The 16,238-nt window shown below is 43.4% G+C and overlaps 2 pseudogenes; one reads left to right on the top strand and one right to left on the bottom strand.

Annotated features, from left to right (window-relative positions):
- The first annotated feature begins 233 nt into the window (after window positions 1–233).
- Window positions 234–12,989, top strand: LOC136523915 (2-methylpropanoate--CoA ligase CCL4-like; annotated as a pseudogene).
- A 2,176-nt stretch (window positions 12,990–15,165) lies between these two features.
- Window positions 15,166–16,238, bottom strand: part of LOC136521962 (very-long-chain 3-oxoacyl-CoA reductase-like protein At1g24470) — a 90,463-nt pseudogene continuing 89,390 nt past the window's right edge.

A 16,238-nucleotide genomic window follows, 5' to 3' on the forward strand; every position in this document is an offset into this window, starting at 1 on the left:
CATTATTACTACAGCTTGTATCAAAACTACTAGAAGTGATAAGCTGTCGTTGCTTTGAAATCAACAGCGGTAATTCGTTATCCCTGTCAGCTGCTTTATTACATACTATCGCCACTTCGAGACCGCACGCAGATCCACGAGACCGCCGTTGGTACTGAGAGAGAAGGCACCGGCCGTCCATATCGCGCTCAAGTGGCGAGATCAGTAGTGAGCTACGGATAACGTTGCCCGACATGCTAAGCAGTGCCGCCTCGTGGTTTTCTCTCTCGTCCCCGTCACAATTTAGGTAAGTCTTGCATTGACTTCATCCAGAAATAACTCATTTAAAACCTGAAATTATTTAACTTTGCTTTCTTCCTTATTTACACTAGTAGTACTTGAAGGTTCAAAGTTTCAGGTGGTAAGTTTCAAACGTTATTTATTTCTTTATAAAAGAAATTAAGGTTCCAAGTATCTAACACAAAAACTCTATATCAGCTGCAAGACATTGAAATCATTTTTTCTTAAAAATATGTTTGGTCTTGTATTTTTTTTTCATCTGAAAATTATACAAGAAATCAAGCTGATTGATTCGTTAAAAAAACACCCTGAATGCTAGGACTTTCTTATGTTAAAACCTGGAAGAATCTATCCGACCACTGAATTTCAATATTTCATTTTTTTTCAACCATCTACCCTATAAATATATTGGCCTGATTGTATCTATAAATTGTGCTAACAAAATCAGTCGCTATGGGAGGTTCCAACACCCTCATTGCACCACCTTTATTAAAACTTACACCTAGATACACTTTATGGGGTCCAAATCATAAGTTGTTTTAGTTCCATCTGAAGTCTAACTTTTGTGGATCAAATTTTATAAGAAAATATGCAAATATTTAAAAGCCAATTATTAACCTGTTTTGCTAGCTATGTACACTGAAATGACTGCAGATCGTCGATCTAGATGACCATTATCATATATTATCTTATATGAGGTAATAGAAAAAAATATATATATACTTATTATCTCTCTCTTGAGAAATAGGAAAGATAAGAAAAATATTAGGCAAGGTATCTATTAGCTAGACCTAACATACATCGCATTGATATAATTTCCATTCTTGATCTTATTAGATTTAGCTTTTCTGCGTGATTAATAATGTGATAAGTCGGTGACATGACTTTTTCTTGTAACATTGAAAACCTAATATGTAGATGCATGATAAACTTGCTTTAAAAACTTTTATCGTTTTGTTCACCTGAAATAACATGTTTGCATAGTACAGTTTTTCAGTACAAAGAGTTATGCAATTTGAAACTAATGGTTCAAAGAACCAACCCAGAGCAATTTTATGGCCTTTAATTTGCATGTTGGATGGTCATATCGCACATAACTTTGTAGCTACGACATATACTCCAATCATTCTAAATTATAAGACATTTTAGCTTTTCTGTATACTCCATGAAAGGATAGAGGACCTTCCCCCCGCGAAGGACCAGGTGGAGCATATATCCTTAATTTATGAGAAAAAAGCTCTTGTGCTGTTACTCTAAAGTCTCTGAAGATCATTGCGTTTCTTTGTTTCCGTATACACCATAGGGTCAGAACTGTCAACGTGTGTGCCATCTTCGTACCTTGACCCGTCATGTGGTAGAACAAATCTTCCATATCATTCTCAGTCGTCCAATTGGATGGAAATAAGATTTGACCGTTGCTCCAGGTTGCTACAAGATCCCAAACTTTTCGCAAGAAGGGACATTCAATGAATAGATGTGTGACTTTCTCTAGGTTCCTTTCACATAGCGCGCAGAAGTAGTTGTTTTTTCAGCCGCGTAGTTGGAGGCAAGTCATTGTCCAGAGCCTATTTTGTAGGAGTAGCCAAACGAAAACTTTGCATCGTGGAGGTGCCAAGACTCTCCATCCAAGTTTTGGGAAGTTCGAGGGGGTCTGACCGCAATTTGAATGTTGTAGGTAGAGCTGGCCATGTATTGTCCTGATCCTTCAAAGGTCCAGACTATTACATCTTTATAGGTATCTTCCAAGTTGATCCGGGCTGACTGTAGTGCGTTCCAAAGGCTCAAGTATTCTCTCAGTAGGTCGTGGTCCAGATTGTAGGCAATGTCCCTAATCCAGACTTGTCCCGTGATGGCCTCTTTCACCGTTCAGTTCTTTCTTTTGCCCGTGCTTGTATAGGCAAGTGAATAGCCATGATGGGGCTTGGCCATGAAGCCTTGGAGTTCCAAAATGATGCCTTGCAACCGTTGTAAACTGTTTGAGTAAAGAAAACATGTCAGAAATAAAAACTGCAATATTAATAGTGGTAGGTGTCAGTTTTGGATTTGAAAGTTGAAACTCGAAAGTTTCATCATCTGAATGCACATTCAGAACCACAGATTTCCTTCTTAAAGTGTTTTTAGTTGAAAATGGAAGCCATGGAATGCTTTCCCGGTCTAAGGAATGGGAATGGGTTGGGTCGACCCACTGGGTAGTTGACCTGACTCACAAAATAAAGACAAATGGTCGCGGGCCGGTGGTCTCATAGTTTAAAATAGGTTAATAGAGCTGGAATCTATTGACTTAATGGGTACGATGCATCGATACACATATCATATAATAATATTTTTCTTTAATTTGTTAATCTCTTTTTTTTTGAATAAGCACAATTGGTGATAATTTGTGATCGTATCTATGCTTAGAAGTACAGCGAAGAATAATATATTTTAAAAGTAAAAGTAGATAAAACTAAAGGAAATATTTGGCATGTTTTGAACATATTTGTACGCAGGACTATATTTTGAACAAAATGTTGTTTACACGTATGGCATGTTTGGCCAATTCATGAGCAACTACATTTGGTCAGCCCTTATACCCTTATTACAGTGTACTACATGATCTACCAGTTTACCTAGACAAGCCGGGCCTGCTCCTCCGACAGAAGCGCCGTCCACGTCGTCGTAATTTTTTCGATCGTTGGATCTTGCAATCCGATGGCTTAGGTTGCTCCCGCGAGATTCTACCGAATCAGCTTCTGCTTTTACTGTACAGCTTCTACCCGCTCTCTCTTCCGCAAGAATCAACCTACTCTTGCTTCTTGTCAGAATCTGGGCAAACGAATATATGCTCAGCTTCCCTTCTCTTCCAATGTCCAGATATTTCTTTGCCCCTACTGGTCCATCCATAAAAAAAAGGGGAAAAAAAACTCCTCCCTCTCTTCTCCCTCGTTCTCCGACGCGCACAGGGGCGACGACGATGGCGCCGGGGGCCAGTGCCGCGCCGCGGCCTCCCTCCCTCCCTCCTCCTCCTCCTCCTCATCCATCTCCTCCTCCCCTCTCCCCTTCCCTCCCGAGACGGTGGCGGGCGCATGACGCCGGCGGTTGCCTGCAGGCGGCGTGCTGTCGCGGTTGGAGCCCGGCGGCTCCCTTCCTCCCCCCCATCCTCCGCGAGGACTCCTCAATGACTCCTCAGATGGGTTCCATGCGCTCTCCTGTGCCCGAAAAAAACCTAGGTTTTGTCTGTACGGCCAGACGGCGTTCAGGCACTGCGCAACCTCCTCGGCGTCCTGTTCTTCAGCGCGCCCTTCACCGATGACAAGTATCCAGGTACGCCGGCCCCTTCGCTTCCCTTCCTGCTGCGCGAAACCGAGCACCCAAACCTTGAACTTCTCTAATTTTTTGATAAGGCAGCTTAGCGCACAAATTGCGTCATACATGCTCAGCGACTCTTCAATGGCCTTATCTCTCCAGGTACTAACCAATTCGAGCTCTTTTTTCACAAATATTTAGAGTTCATCTGCAGTATAGATGTGAGCCATTTATGTTTTTGATGATTCAATGAAGCACTATGCTATGGCCTGGTTCTTTGAGATCATGGTTCTGCATATTTTGTTGTTTGTAGCGTAAGAATGGGACAATAGTTGCTTGCGTGTTTGATAAAATGCACACCACGGTTCACATAGCTCCAAGTATTATGTTCCTGTTTAATTTTGACAACTTCCAAAAGAAGTCGGTAAACAATTTGTCTGCCACCAAATTTTCCAGTGTACTCTATAGCAGCGAACAATTTCGTATGAAGAATGAAAAACTATAGCATGTGTTTCTAGCCTGATTGGTTGGCCATGAGGATATCTATTAATTAGAATGGACCTGCCATTTTTCCATTCAGGTTGGAACAAGCATGATTACAAGTGGATGCGAAACTGCTGAGAGTAATTGATGAATTTCGTAACAGCAACTGGGAACCCCATGGGGCACAAATCTTGGTCCTGCGTTGGTCAAAACAAAGGCTGCAAAGAAGGAGCAGGAATACCTACTTACAGCAGCGACAGATTATGCGTAAGTAAAGGTATACAAGCAGCATCATCTGTTATTGATTTTGAGGCCCTCCTCATCTTTTGCAATAGATATATAGGCTTTGTTGGAAATTTTGAATTAACCCTTTTATGATTTTCCATAGTCATGGGTTCCAATCTAAGATGTCCCAAATTATTGCTAACTGCAGAGAACGATGGGCTCATACTACCGTCCCTCATGATGAAATGTCTTCCTTGCTCAATTTGCTCTGAATAGCTATTGGATCTAAAAAATTGAAACCTGAATTTTTCATAATGTTTCAAGGTTTGTGCCTGATCTTGTGATCACCCTACCTGATATACATATCTCTATTCTTGTAGTTAAGTGCAGTTGTCTCGTCTATATTTTACTTTGAAGTGTGTTTGCAGATAAACTAAATTAACAAGCCATCTGTCTTATTCTTTATTATTAGTGTTTATGTTGTTGCGAGCATTTTTCTGCTATGGTAATTTGTATCAAAGAGGGATTAGAAGAACAGTGTGTGAGAAGCCATAGTCGTATTGGTGTCTAATTAGACATCAAACTGGTTTAGATTCTTAAATATTTACAGAAACTAGTGGGAAGTGCATTAACTGAGATAGCTTACAGTTTGCATGTAGTTTGGTGACTATTCAGGTCAGCGTGCAGTGATCTCTAGAAGGTGCAGATGTGTGTACAGAAAGGAATTTTGGGTTGGGTAGTCTTATAGCAGTCCATTACAGATCAGATGTAAGTTTAGTTCCATATATCCCACGTAAATTCTCAGATTCCAGTCTGACCCTGTATTGCGTACTTGTGTTTCCTTTTATTTTAATTCTAAATTATAAGTTTAGTTCCATATATCCCAGCTAAATTCTCAGATTCCAGTCTGACCCTGTCTTGCAGACTCGGGTTTCCTTGTATTTTAATTCCAAATTCATCTCTTCCATAGATGTTTTCCCTGATATCTTGGAAAATTACATTTGAATAAATAAGCCAACACACCTTTTGTTTCTGTGAACAAATAATATTGTTACTGCAAAATTACATTTGAGTAGATGTTTCATGGATTGTGATAATATTGCTATGTTTCTGTAAGAAAAAAAAGAGGCTGTGGTTCACGCTTTTTAGTTTCCATTTTGATGGGCGATTCCCTTTTCTGTTAGCTGCTTGGCTTTACTGCAGTTACCTCATTGCTTGGCATAATGCAGGTTTCCTCTCTGCATTGCAGGTAAACATCTTAACCCCCAAACTTCTTGCGACTCAGCTGAGCAGCACATTGCAAGGTATGTTGTGGAGATATTTTTGTTATCATTACTACTATATTGTTTGCCGCTTCCATCTTGTGCTTCTAAATCATGTTGATGGCTCTGGGGTTCCTAATTCATGCCCCATGCTATATTATAGTAACTTAAAGTGGGTCTACACAGCTTATTCCATTCCTTCTGCTCTATCAGATATCAAAAACTATAAAAAAAATATTTTTCTGGGAAGAAGACTCTATGTCTATATCCTCATGCCACCTTTACCTGCTAATTGGTTGTTTCAACTGACAAATATTTAGTGAGCACACATTTACAGTTAATAATTGGATGTCTGGGTTACTCCCGGTCTTCCATCTTTTCATGTTCCCTTGATAATTTTGGGGTGTTACGTACTATTTTGCAAGCTGCGCTTTTGTGAAAAAGCACCGGTCATTCTTGTGGTACAAGTACGCTTCCATTTAAAAGCTTAGCCAAATTGGTTTTCAGGTAAATCAGCTGCTCCACATGGAACCGCCTCAGCCTGTCTCTACTGAATCATCTTTTTGACATACTTTTGGCTTGGCCTAAACATGGTGCATTCTTTACTCAGATTTACTAATGCTTTCACACTGTGTTCTCATTTGAAAGGCATGCAAGATGAAAAAGAGCTTTCTAGAGTGCTTGATCACAAATTAATTTGGATCTGCGCTATTCAATGTCGGTTTTCCCTTACTGTACTTCTCATTTCCCTATTGCTATGCAGGATATGATCTTGATAAGTGGAGCTACCTTCCTCTCTATAGATTTGCCTGAGCTCCAACGTCAACCTTGGTTACCTACCTGGTCTACTTTCGGTGCGCTATCTTCGAGGCTAAAAATAATGCTTACAAGGTACTACACCATTGCTGCCCTGTTCGCTTCCTTGATGAACTTATAATTCCAAATGCATTGCATTTGTACATTGACACCCTCAGTATCAGTTTCTCTATTGAATTTTAAATTATCTTTGAAGATCCCTGGCATGCCGTATTGCATAGGTTTTACAGATTTCTATTATTATCCGTTGTTGTCGATTTGAGTAATTTAGTATGTGCTACCTAGCAATCTCAAGTTCTCAGCAGTTTGAGAGGAACTATCTTTTCCTGACTGGAATTATGGTAGTTTTCGCAAGTTTAGATGGCAACCAAGAAAGTTCTCCTTATATTCTAAGCCAACGTATCCCTCAGTAATGTGCTTCTGACCCTACAGTTTCTCTTTAGTGCATCTACCATCTTTTTCATTCCAAGCGTTTAGTCTGATCAGCATTTCTTCTCTACTGATTTAGGCAGCTGCTTCCCCAGCAGCAGTTGCATAGGTGTGTCTGCTGAATGTTGCTGATTCTATCACCATGATCTTGGCATTGGGAAGCGAGCTGCCAAATAGTTGTTGTCGTTCAAAGAAGAAAGTTTGGGATAATACTTCTACTTTGAGCTGCATTGAATAAATTATTTCTGCACTCCACAGTCTAGGAGTATATCTCTTAGGGATGGAGACATGGACAATGTGTCAGATACTGCTATCAGTACTTGGCCTTCTTACAAAATAACATTTCTTTCTCGGCCCGTCGTAGCTTCATAGGACCCCCTCGGGGAAATAGCTGGGATGACCAGCGGTGTTGGAGAGCCCTCGGTGTTGGCAATGTCCACTTGCCACCTTGGTTAATTTCAATTTGTTATATAATTCATGGTAGGTTGCGGCATGTGTTGTTTTCGTAGGTTTCCTTTGTCTACTATTATTTATGCATTTTACCTTTGCTTGTCCCACATTACTTTTCATGCTTTGTGCTAAGTGTATTGATTTCTGAGCAATTTGTGAGAAAAATACATTGTTATAGTACTTGGGTGGCCTTTTGGAAAATATTGCATGTAGAAACAATTTGGACTCATCTTGCATTGGTTGGTTGTTGGAAGGAATTTTTACGAAAGGAGGTTGCCTACATAGTTACTCATCATTATTCAGTTTCATGCAAGTTATCCACCAAGATAATTATAGTATGACAGCACCCTATGTAAGTAAATTGTATCCAATATGAAACTGAGCTATGTTGGAAGGTGTCTCTTCCACCAGCCACTCCTAAAATTAATTGTACTTCGTTTTTGTCATTCATCTTAATATCATCGTGATCTTATAGATTACATATATTCATGTAGTTACCTGTCCCTTAGTATTTACTGCAAATTGGTCCTTGCTTATTGCGAGACTGCTTTTAGTTGTTAGAAACTATGGTTATGGCAGGTGGTTAAACACCAGCACCTGCATGTAGCAGTCCTATGCAAATAGTGGGGAAAGGAAGGTATTAGCAGCTCTATCATGCTCAACCAATAATATGTTGCCAAAAAATAGTATTCTTTATGATCCTGAGGGGCCTTGTTTTCATTATATGCTAAATAAAATTCATGTAATTTTAGGTAGTTGCCTGTAATTTTGGATTACAGCTGTCTGGTCTTTTAATACGAGCAAAATGGATGTCATCAAAGTTACATATGGGACATGGATGAGACAATTATTTTGCTCAAATCACTTCAGGGGCTTTTCATGGCCTCAACGATTGTGAGAAAATTAATGAAATAGGGCAGCGATGGGAAAACCTTTGTTAACCTCTGCGATTACCACTTCTTTTAGGAGGTCAGTCAGTACTTCCATACATGCTACCTGTGTACTACATGAACAAATGGTATACCATTTTTCCTTCATTGTTCTGCTTAAGACATTTATCTGCTCGTTTTTTTATATGTTGTTTCACTTTTTTAAGCTCGTTTCTTAATTTTATTCAACCGCTGTTGCTATTTTTTCCATTCTAGGATATTATTTTATATTGCTCATAGCAGTTCTGTCCAGTTACCCAACTCAATGCACTTCCACACCTGTTGAAGCACTTATGATGGCCAAGAGAAGCTTCAGTTCAGTGAGAACTTCCTGTAACAGGATGCTTGGACTATGGTGGTTTTTTTTGGATAATAATCCTATCTCTATATAAATGAAATAGATGAAATAAATGAAAGTTCTACCTCTTCCGGCCCTTTGAAGACCGTAAACTAAAGGTTATTGTAGTCATGCACAAGATGTAGAATTTGTTCTAAGTCGAAAAAGAATGTAGCCATGCTCTAAGCAGCTTATGTATGTTCTGTTTTCTTTGATGTAACATGTGTTTATGTCAATCTATTATATATCATTGTAATGTGCCACCAACAAATATTATGTCTTCGAGTCACATCTATTCTTTGTCATATGGATATCGAGATTATTCCATTTATCAAATAGTCAAAAAAAAATACCAGGTGCAAAACCACGTTATTTAGCTACTTGACAACAGAGTCCACACGCTTTCACGCTTTCCAGAACGGGCGCGCCCCTTATACTAATGGACCAATGAACCTAAGACTGGTACCAACAATAACATATGTTTATTCTCGCATGTCTACCATTACTTCACCACGGGCTCGCAACGATACTAGTTAACTAGATAATGAAAGAGGTTCGGCAGCAGTAACAAGTATATAATATACGGGCGCAGGGGCAATATGATGCATTTTATTGTACGGTCAGAACTCTCAGCAGAAACATGGCACAATAGGAACGCATTGTATGCCTTGGCCACGGGGCCAAGTCAAAAGCCAGGGCCGGGTCGGCCCATTCTCATCCTCTAATATTATATCTTCGGAAATACTATACAACACATGTGTTTTAGCGTAAAAAAACATATGGATTTTTTTATCTCTCTCCCTCTCTCTTTCTCACCGGTGACCACCGGTGTCGGCGCCGATGACCGGCGAGCTCGCCCCGGCGCCCGCGGTGGCGGATCTGTGATTTGTCTTTCCATAGAAAAAAATTGTGATATATGATCTGTGATCTATGGAGGCTGGAGGCTGGAGGTAGAAGAAGGATGGAGGCTATTGGATCTTAATCCTATGGTGAAAAAAAATTCATGTGTTAAAACTATATAAAATACATGGTTGTGTAGTAAACAGACTCCGTATCTTTGTGCCTTTGTAGACTGAAGTTGACTGTGAAAGATACTAGACGACGATGCTATTGTAACTGTAAGCATGGAAAAGGGGAACATGTTCACCGTGGCCAACCTTGGAAACAAACCTCCGGGTTCTAGAGAGGTGAAGATATCACCGCTCACACAACACAAGGCCAAGCCAAGCCGCGTCGGGGCACCCCATGGCATGCGCAATCTCGGCGCGAATATGGCGAACCCGTGCCCGCTCATGCTGCTGGGCTTCCTGGAACGTGCGGCCACCGTCTTCCGCGACTGCCCCTCCGTTGTGTACCACGACACGGTCTTCACCTGGTCCCAGACACACCGACGATGCCTCTGGCTCGCCTCTGCGCTTGTCTCTCTCGGCATCTCCCAAAGTGACATCGTAAGCCACCCTCCGTCGAGATTCTCCTTGTTTATGCAAGTTTTTGCTTCGATGGAACATGGAATTAACAAGGCCATGAATCGGACTGCATATATAGGTGTCCTTGCTGTTGCCGAACGTCCAGGCCATGTACGAGATGCACTTTGGCGTGCCCATGAGTGGCGCCATGCTCAACAACATCAACACCTGCCTAGACGCGCGCACAGTCGTCGTCCTGCTTCACCATTCTGGCTCCAAGCTCGTCTTTGTTGACCCAGCGTCTCTAATGCTCATCAGAGACGCGCTCCGGCTACTCCCGTCGGGGCACCCGATCCCGTGTGTGATCCCCGGTGCCCCTGCGGACACGTTAACGTACGAGTGGGACATGATTGTTCTAAATTACACCTCCGACACGACGTCGCAGCCCAAGGGCATCGTGCACTGCCACCGCAGGACCTTCTTGTTCACACTTGACTCGCTCATTGAATGGGTGGTTCTGCCGAGGCTGACGTACCTATGCACGCTCCCCATGTTCCACGCCAACAACTGGAGTTTCCCGTGGGGGATGGCTGTGGTGGATGCCACCAACATCTGCCTCCGTCGCGTCAACGCTGCCACCGTGTACGCCTCCATGACGAGCCATGGGGTCACCCACCTCTGTAGCGCGCCCGTCGTGCTTGAAAGCATCTAGGCCCCTAGTTGGGTTTCGGTGATTAATGACACTACGTGATTACTATGACTAACGTGTGTTTTGCAAAGACAATTAAGTTAGGTCATGGTAATGGCAATTGATTGGGCAATCATGGTTGTCATGCCTCTACAATGGAAATTGTTTCGGTTTTCAAAGGAGGGACGACAAGGTTAATGATGGACTAGTTCTACGTGTTGTTTGGTGTTGAAGAGACACTTAGAGTAGTTTAGAACTTTGTTTTCCCTTTTGGCCGTACTATTAAAGGAGGTATGAACTAGTAGCTTGACCTAGGTGAGTCTAGTGGGTTAGGTGTGGTGCACACTTGTCAAATCTAGCACTAGGTAGCTCGAAAGTAGCCTTGAGATCAATTGGAGCAAACTTCATTCACATATGATTTCGAGTTGACAGTGAATGGAGGGTCAAATGCTGACCGGACGCTGAACCGGTTGTGATCGGACACTGACAGTAGAGTCCGGTCAGTTCATTTGATCAAGGAGAAGTCATTTGGTTGCGACCGGACGCTGAGTGAAAAGTGACCGGACGCTGGGTGCCAGAGTCCGGTCAACTCCAGTAAGGTTCTAGAGAGGGAGAATCCTGATCGGACGCGTCCGATCAGTGCTGATCGGACGCTAGTCAGGTTTCGGTTGCTGACCAGACGTTGAACAACAAAGTGACCGGACTCTAGGTGCCAGCGTCCGGTCAACATCAGTAAGGGTCCAGAGAGCAGTTTTTGTGACCGGACACGTCCGGTCAGTGCTGACCGGACGCAGGTCAGAGTCCGGTCACAACTTAATGGCTCTATGGCGGGGATAACTGACCGGAGCATCCGGTCACCCCGCAGAACGCTGACACAACCTCCTAACGGTTCATTTTGAATGAGGGGGTATAAATACTTCCTCTATTCATCCAAGGGAGGTCTCTTACCCATTTGATCAGCTGAGAAACACCCTTGAGAGTGCTTTGGAGAGCAAGAGCCTAGTGAGGTGATTGAGATTTGAGAATCCAAGATTAAGGCGTCATTAGTGCAAGGAGAGTAGCAAGTGTGCATCCACCCTTCTCATTAGGCTTGTTGTGGTCAAGCGAGAGTTCGTGCTTGTTACTCTTGGTGATCACCATCACCTAGACGGCTTGGTGGTGATTGGGAGTATGGTGATCATCCGGCGGAGCTTGTGGATGACCCAACTCAAGTTGTGAGTGGTTGTGGGTGATTCACCGCAATGGAGTATCGAAGAATCAACCCGTAGAGAGCACTTGATCCTTGCGCGGATCAAGGGGGAGCTACACCCTTGCGCGGGTGCCCCAACGAGGACTAGTGGGGAGTGACGACTCTCCGATACCTCGGTAAAACTTCGCCGCGTTCCTTCTTTTCTCTTTACTTTGAGCATTTACTTTTGAGCAATTCAATTCTTGTCTTTACATTCTAAGAATTGCCGTGCTAGAGTAGGATTGGAACTTAGGGTGCTAAACTTTTGTGCGGTAGATCATTAGAATCATATTCTAGGCACAAGGGGTGAAGTGGGCTAAGTGTAGGGCTTAATTATTGCAAAGAATTTTATAATTAGCCTAATTCACCTTCTCTTGAGCATCTTGATCCTTTAGGTGCTTAACATGCTGGCCAACGCGCCTGAGGGCATGCGACGACCGCTCCTAGGAAAGGTGTGCATCCGCACGGCCGGCGTGCCACCGCCGGCAGCAGTGATACTACGCACAAAGGCCATTGGCTTCGATATCAGCCATGGGTATGCGCTAATCAAGACCGTGGGCCTGCCGGTGTCCTGCACTTGGAAGGGTGAGTGGGACAGCTTCCCAGCGTCGGAGCGTGCACAACTGAAGGCGAGTTAGGGCGTGCGCACGTCGAGCACGGGCAAAGTCGACATCATCGACAGGGAAACCAGCAGCAGTGTGCCCCGCGATGGTTCCACGATGGGAGAGATCATGTTCCGCGGCGGCTGTGTGATGCTCGGCTATCTCAATGACGACGAGGCGACAAAGGCAGCAATACGTGAGGATGGGTGGTTCTACATGGGGGACATCGGCGTGATGCATCCGGACGGTTACCTAGAGATCCGAGACCGTTCCAAGGACGTGATCATCAATGCTGGCGAGAACATCAACAGCGTGGAGGTCGAGTCAAAGCTTTATAGTCATCCGGCAGTGAACGAGGCAGCCGTGGTGGCACGACCAGACGAGTTACGAGGTGAGACACTGTGCGCGTTCGTCAGCCTCAAGGACGATGCGGTGGGCACAGTGACCGCGGCCGACATCACTGCGTGGTGCCGGGAGCACATGCTATAGTACATGGTGCCCCGAACGGTTGTCTTTCGGAACCTCGCCATGGAGATGGGGCCAGCCCACAAGGGCGATGGCCGACGCTAGCAGCAGGCCGTAGCAAATAGCAATATGGTGTACTCTTTTTTGAGAGAATTCCTTATTTGACACTGGGAAAATGAGTCATTCCTTTCTTGGCCCTGAAATTTTCTTCGTTCCCTATTTAACACTCACTTCAACTTTCATCCCTAATTTGACACTACCGTCAAATCCGTTAGCTAACAGTGTTAACTGGCGGTTAAAAAGACATTTTTGCCCCTAGAAAAAAGCGGTGAAGCAAATTTGAGAGGAAAAAAAACCTGTGCCTTTTTTTTGCAGCTGGGCGCATGCATCAGAGGCGGGCGTAGATTTTTTTCCTCTCAAATTTGCTTCGCTGCTTTTTTTTCTAGGGGCAAAAATGTCTTTTTAACAGCCAGTTAACACCGTTAGCTAACGGATTTGATGTTAGTGTCAAATTAGGGATGAAAGTTGAAGTGAGTGTCAAATAGGGAACGAAGAAAATTTCAGGGCTAAGAAAGGAACGACTCATTTTTCCAGTATCAAATAAGGAATTCTCTCCTCTTTTTTTTTGCGAGTAAGCAATAAGGTGTACTCCCTCCCTCCCTTCTCAAGGATCACCTACATTTTAGATTTATAGAAAATATCAGTAACATTTGTATCTCCAAATAAGTGTATTACAAAAATATTTTCAATGAACAATCTAATGATACTTATTACTCCCTCCGTTTCAAATTATAAATCGTTTTAATTTTTTTGGTTCATCCATTTTGCTATATATCTAAACATATTATTATATCTGGATGGACAACAAAAGGAGTATATACTATAAATGTTAGCAAATAGATGTACCAAAAAAAAGTCAGAGCGACTTATATTTGATAAGTGTTGTGTAGGTTTGACTCTCGATGTGTGAGAAAGGCACTTACAAGGGGACAGAGGGAGTAGTGGTTGCCGATTGCTGTCATCCTTGGCATGGGCATGTGTCCTGCTTGGTCTATTTTCTTGGTAGGCGACAGCATACTCCCTCCCTCACAGAGTGGCTCATTTGGTAGAGCTACAATTTTAACTAAAATAGTTCTGCTTATTTAGTGGAGCAATTTTTTATTGGGTCCACTTCATACATGAACCCAACTGTCATTGGGTTCACCCTTTTATTCCCCTATATCTCTCATCTCTCCGCATCTCTCTCATGGATCTCTCACGCCAGCATCTCTCTCATAGATCTCTCTCGCTATCCCCAATCCCTGTGCAACCACACCGGCACCGGCCCTCCTCCATCGGCACTAGACTCCTCCACCGGCGTTGGCCCCTCACCATATGGCGCTGTGGCGGAGTGCAAATTATGTTGTCGCTAGGTGCAGCGCACGAGGAAGCCGGAGTTGTGGGTGGTTCCTCCTTGGCTCCTCCGGAGTGTCAGTAAGGTAGGGTCCACGAGAGCGAGATGGAGCTGGTTGAAGCTCAAACTTTTCAGCTCCTCCATGGTGTTTTAGCTCCAGTCGACGGGCGAGACCTTTTTTGGTGGAGCCATTGGCTGTGTTGCCGTTTGGTTGGTCGCATGGTGAAGTGGCTCCAGGAGCGGTCAGATGTCGTATTTTGAAGAGTTAATAGATCTTAACTTTAACTAAATAAATACTCCGTCTTGACATCCTTCAACACTATCTACGCTCCATCGCATGTACACTTACTTGCCGATGTCGCCAAGTGCTAGCCGTCCACGCGGTCCATTCTCCGGCCCTCAGTCCCTTAGTCCATGCCTCTATGCTCGACCTTCACTGCTCCGAGTCCATCGTCAACTCGCTTGACCTTCTCCATTGTCATCAACCATCTCAACGTTCAACACCTGCACATCACAAGACAAGAGACATGTTGCACACACATCACTACTCAAGCCTTGGTTACTAATCTCAACACTAAATCAAAGCTTGGTCATCTCTTGGCAATCGTTCATCATTCACACGCATAAGCACATATGCACCATGTGTTCGCACTAAGCAATGCATATCCCCAGTTTGATATCTGTTGGCTCCATGCTCTTCCAAGGATCCCTTTCTGCCTTCAAATCTAACTGAAAGTTAGATAAAAGCCCAAGTGCCCGAAATTTTTTTCCTTGAAAAAAACAGATAGGTCGTCACGGAATGGAGCTAATAACCTTATCAAACTGGCTGTTAGAATGGCATGCATATATCATATCGCGATCCACCAAACACGCTACAATAATATCCTCTGGGAAAGCGAATACAAAGCCAATAAAGATTACACGTTCCAACCACATAGCCCAATGCTAGTAGGACGCAGTTTATAGAGGACAGTGGCCACTAGCCACTGGCCACGCACATTGCTAACTCTTCTCCCGAAAAGTCGTCCCAATCGTCGGGGTGCTCGGTGCAGCCCGTGCCGACCTGAGCCGCTGGAAGAGTGCCCGCTGCCGGAGGTGCTCACGGAGGCGGAGCCAGTCGTGAATGCAGTCTGGCATGACGGCAGTGAGGCACCGCTGGACCCGGTGCCCGGCGTTGGGTACGCAGAGCGCGCCGTGCCCGATCCAGCGCACGGCCGCGTGCGCGTACGCGTCGGACGTTGGCACAAATGGCGAGAAGCGCTTGGCCTTGGCGACGCTCGACGCCATCTTGGTGTCCACGAACACCGGGGGCTGCAGCGTCCGTCATCAGTAGTGTTTGTCGAAATAAATTAACTTATAGAGTTATTCTAATTTAAATCATCTACGTTCATTGTATACACCATAAAATATATTATCATTTGTATTTGATTGGGACCACAAATATTAATACTCTTCTGTATAAAGTTGATTAGCCGGTTTTATATAGTACAGAATATAAATCTTACATAGCCAGTTGTATGTGATTACACAATTGTTTATTATAGACAATAAAGTCTTAACTTTAAAATATGTGCAGGCCTTATATTTAAGGGTGAAGGGGGGTAACATCTATAGGAAATATGATAGATCATGGAGTACCAATGATCACTTAAAGGGTTGCTCACCAGCATGTGGAAATTAGTATACTTCCTTCGTCCCAAAGTAAATGATGTTTTAAATCCCTCATGGGAACCAACGCTCAAGCTTAAAGACCAAAATATATTTCAAGAAGTAGAGATAGAGATGCAATGGGAAAAGAGAAAGATGCATTGAGAAGTGAGAAGATCAAGTATTTTTGACAAAATTTGAATGCTATAAACATTTATTTTGGGAGGAGGAGTAAATACAATCAAATAGCTCTACTATTTGTGTTTTTTCTGTGGGACACAAAAATTGTGATTTTGTCCACAGCACATTATTGA

This window comes from Miscanthus floridulus, chromosome 18, assembly GCF_019320115.1.
Source record: "Miscanthus floridulus cultivar M001 chromosome 18, ASM1932011v1, whole genome shotgun sequence".
NCBI classification, from domain to species: Eukaryota; Viridiplantae; Streptophyta; class Magnoliopsida; order Poales; family Poaceae; genus Miscanthus; species Miscanthus floridulus.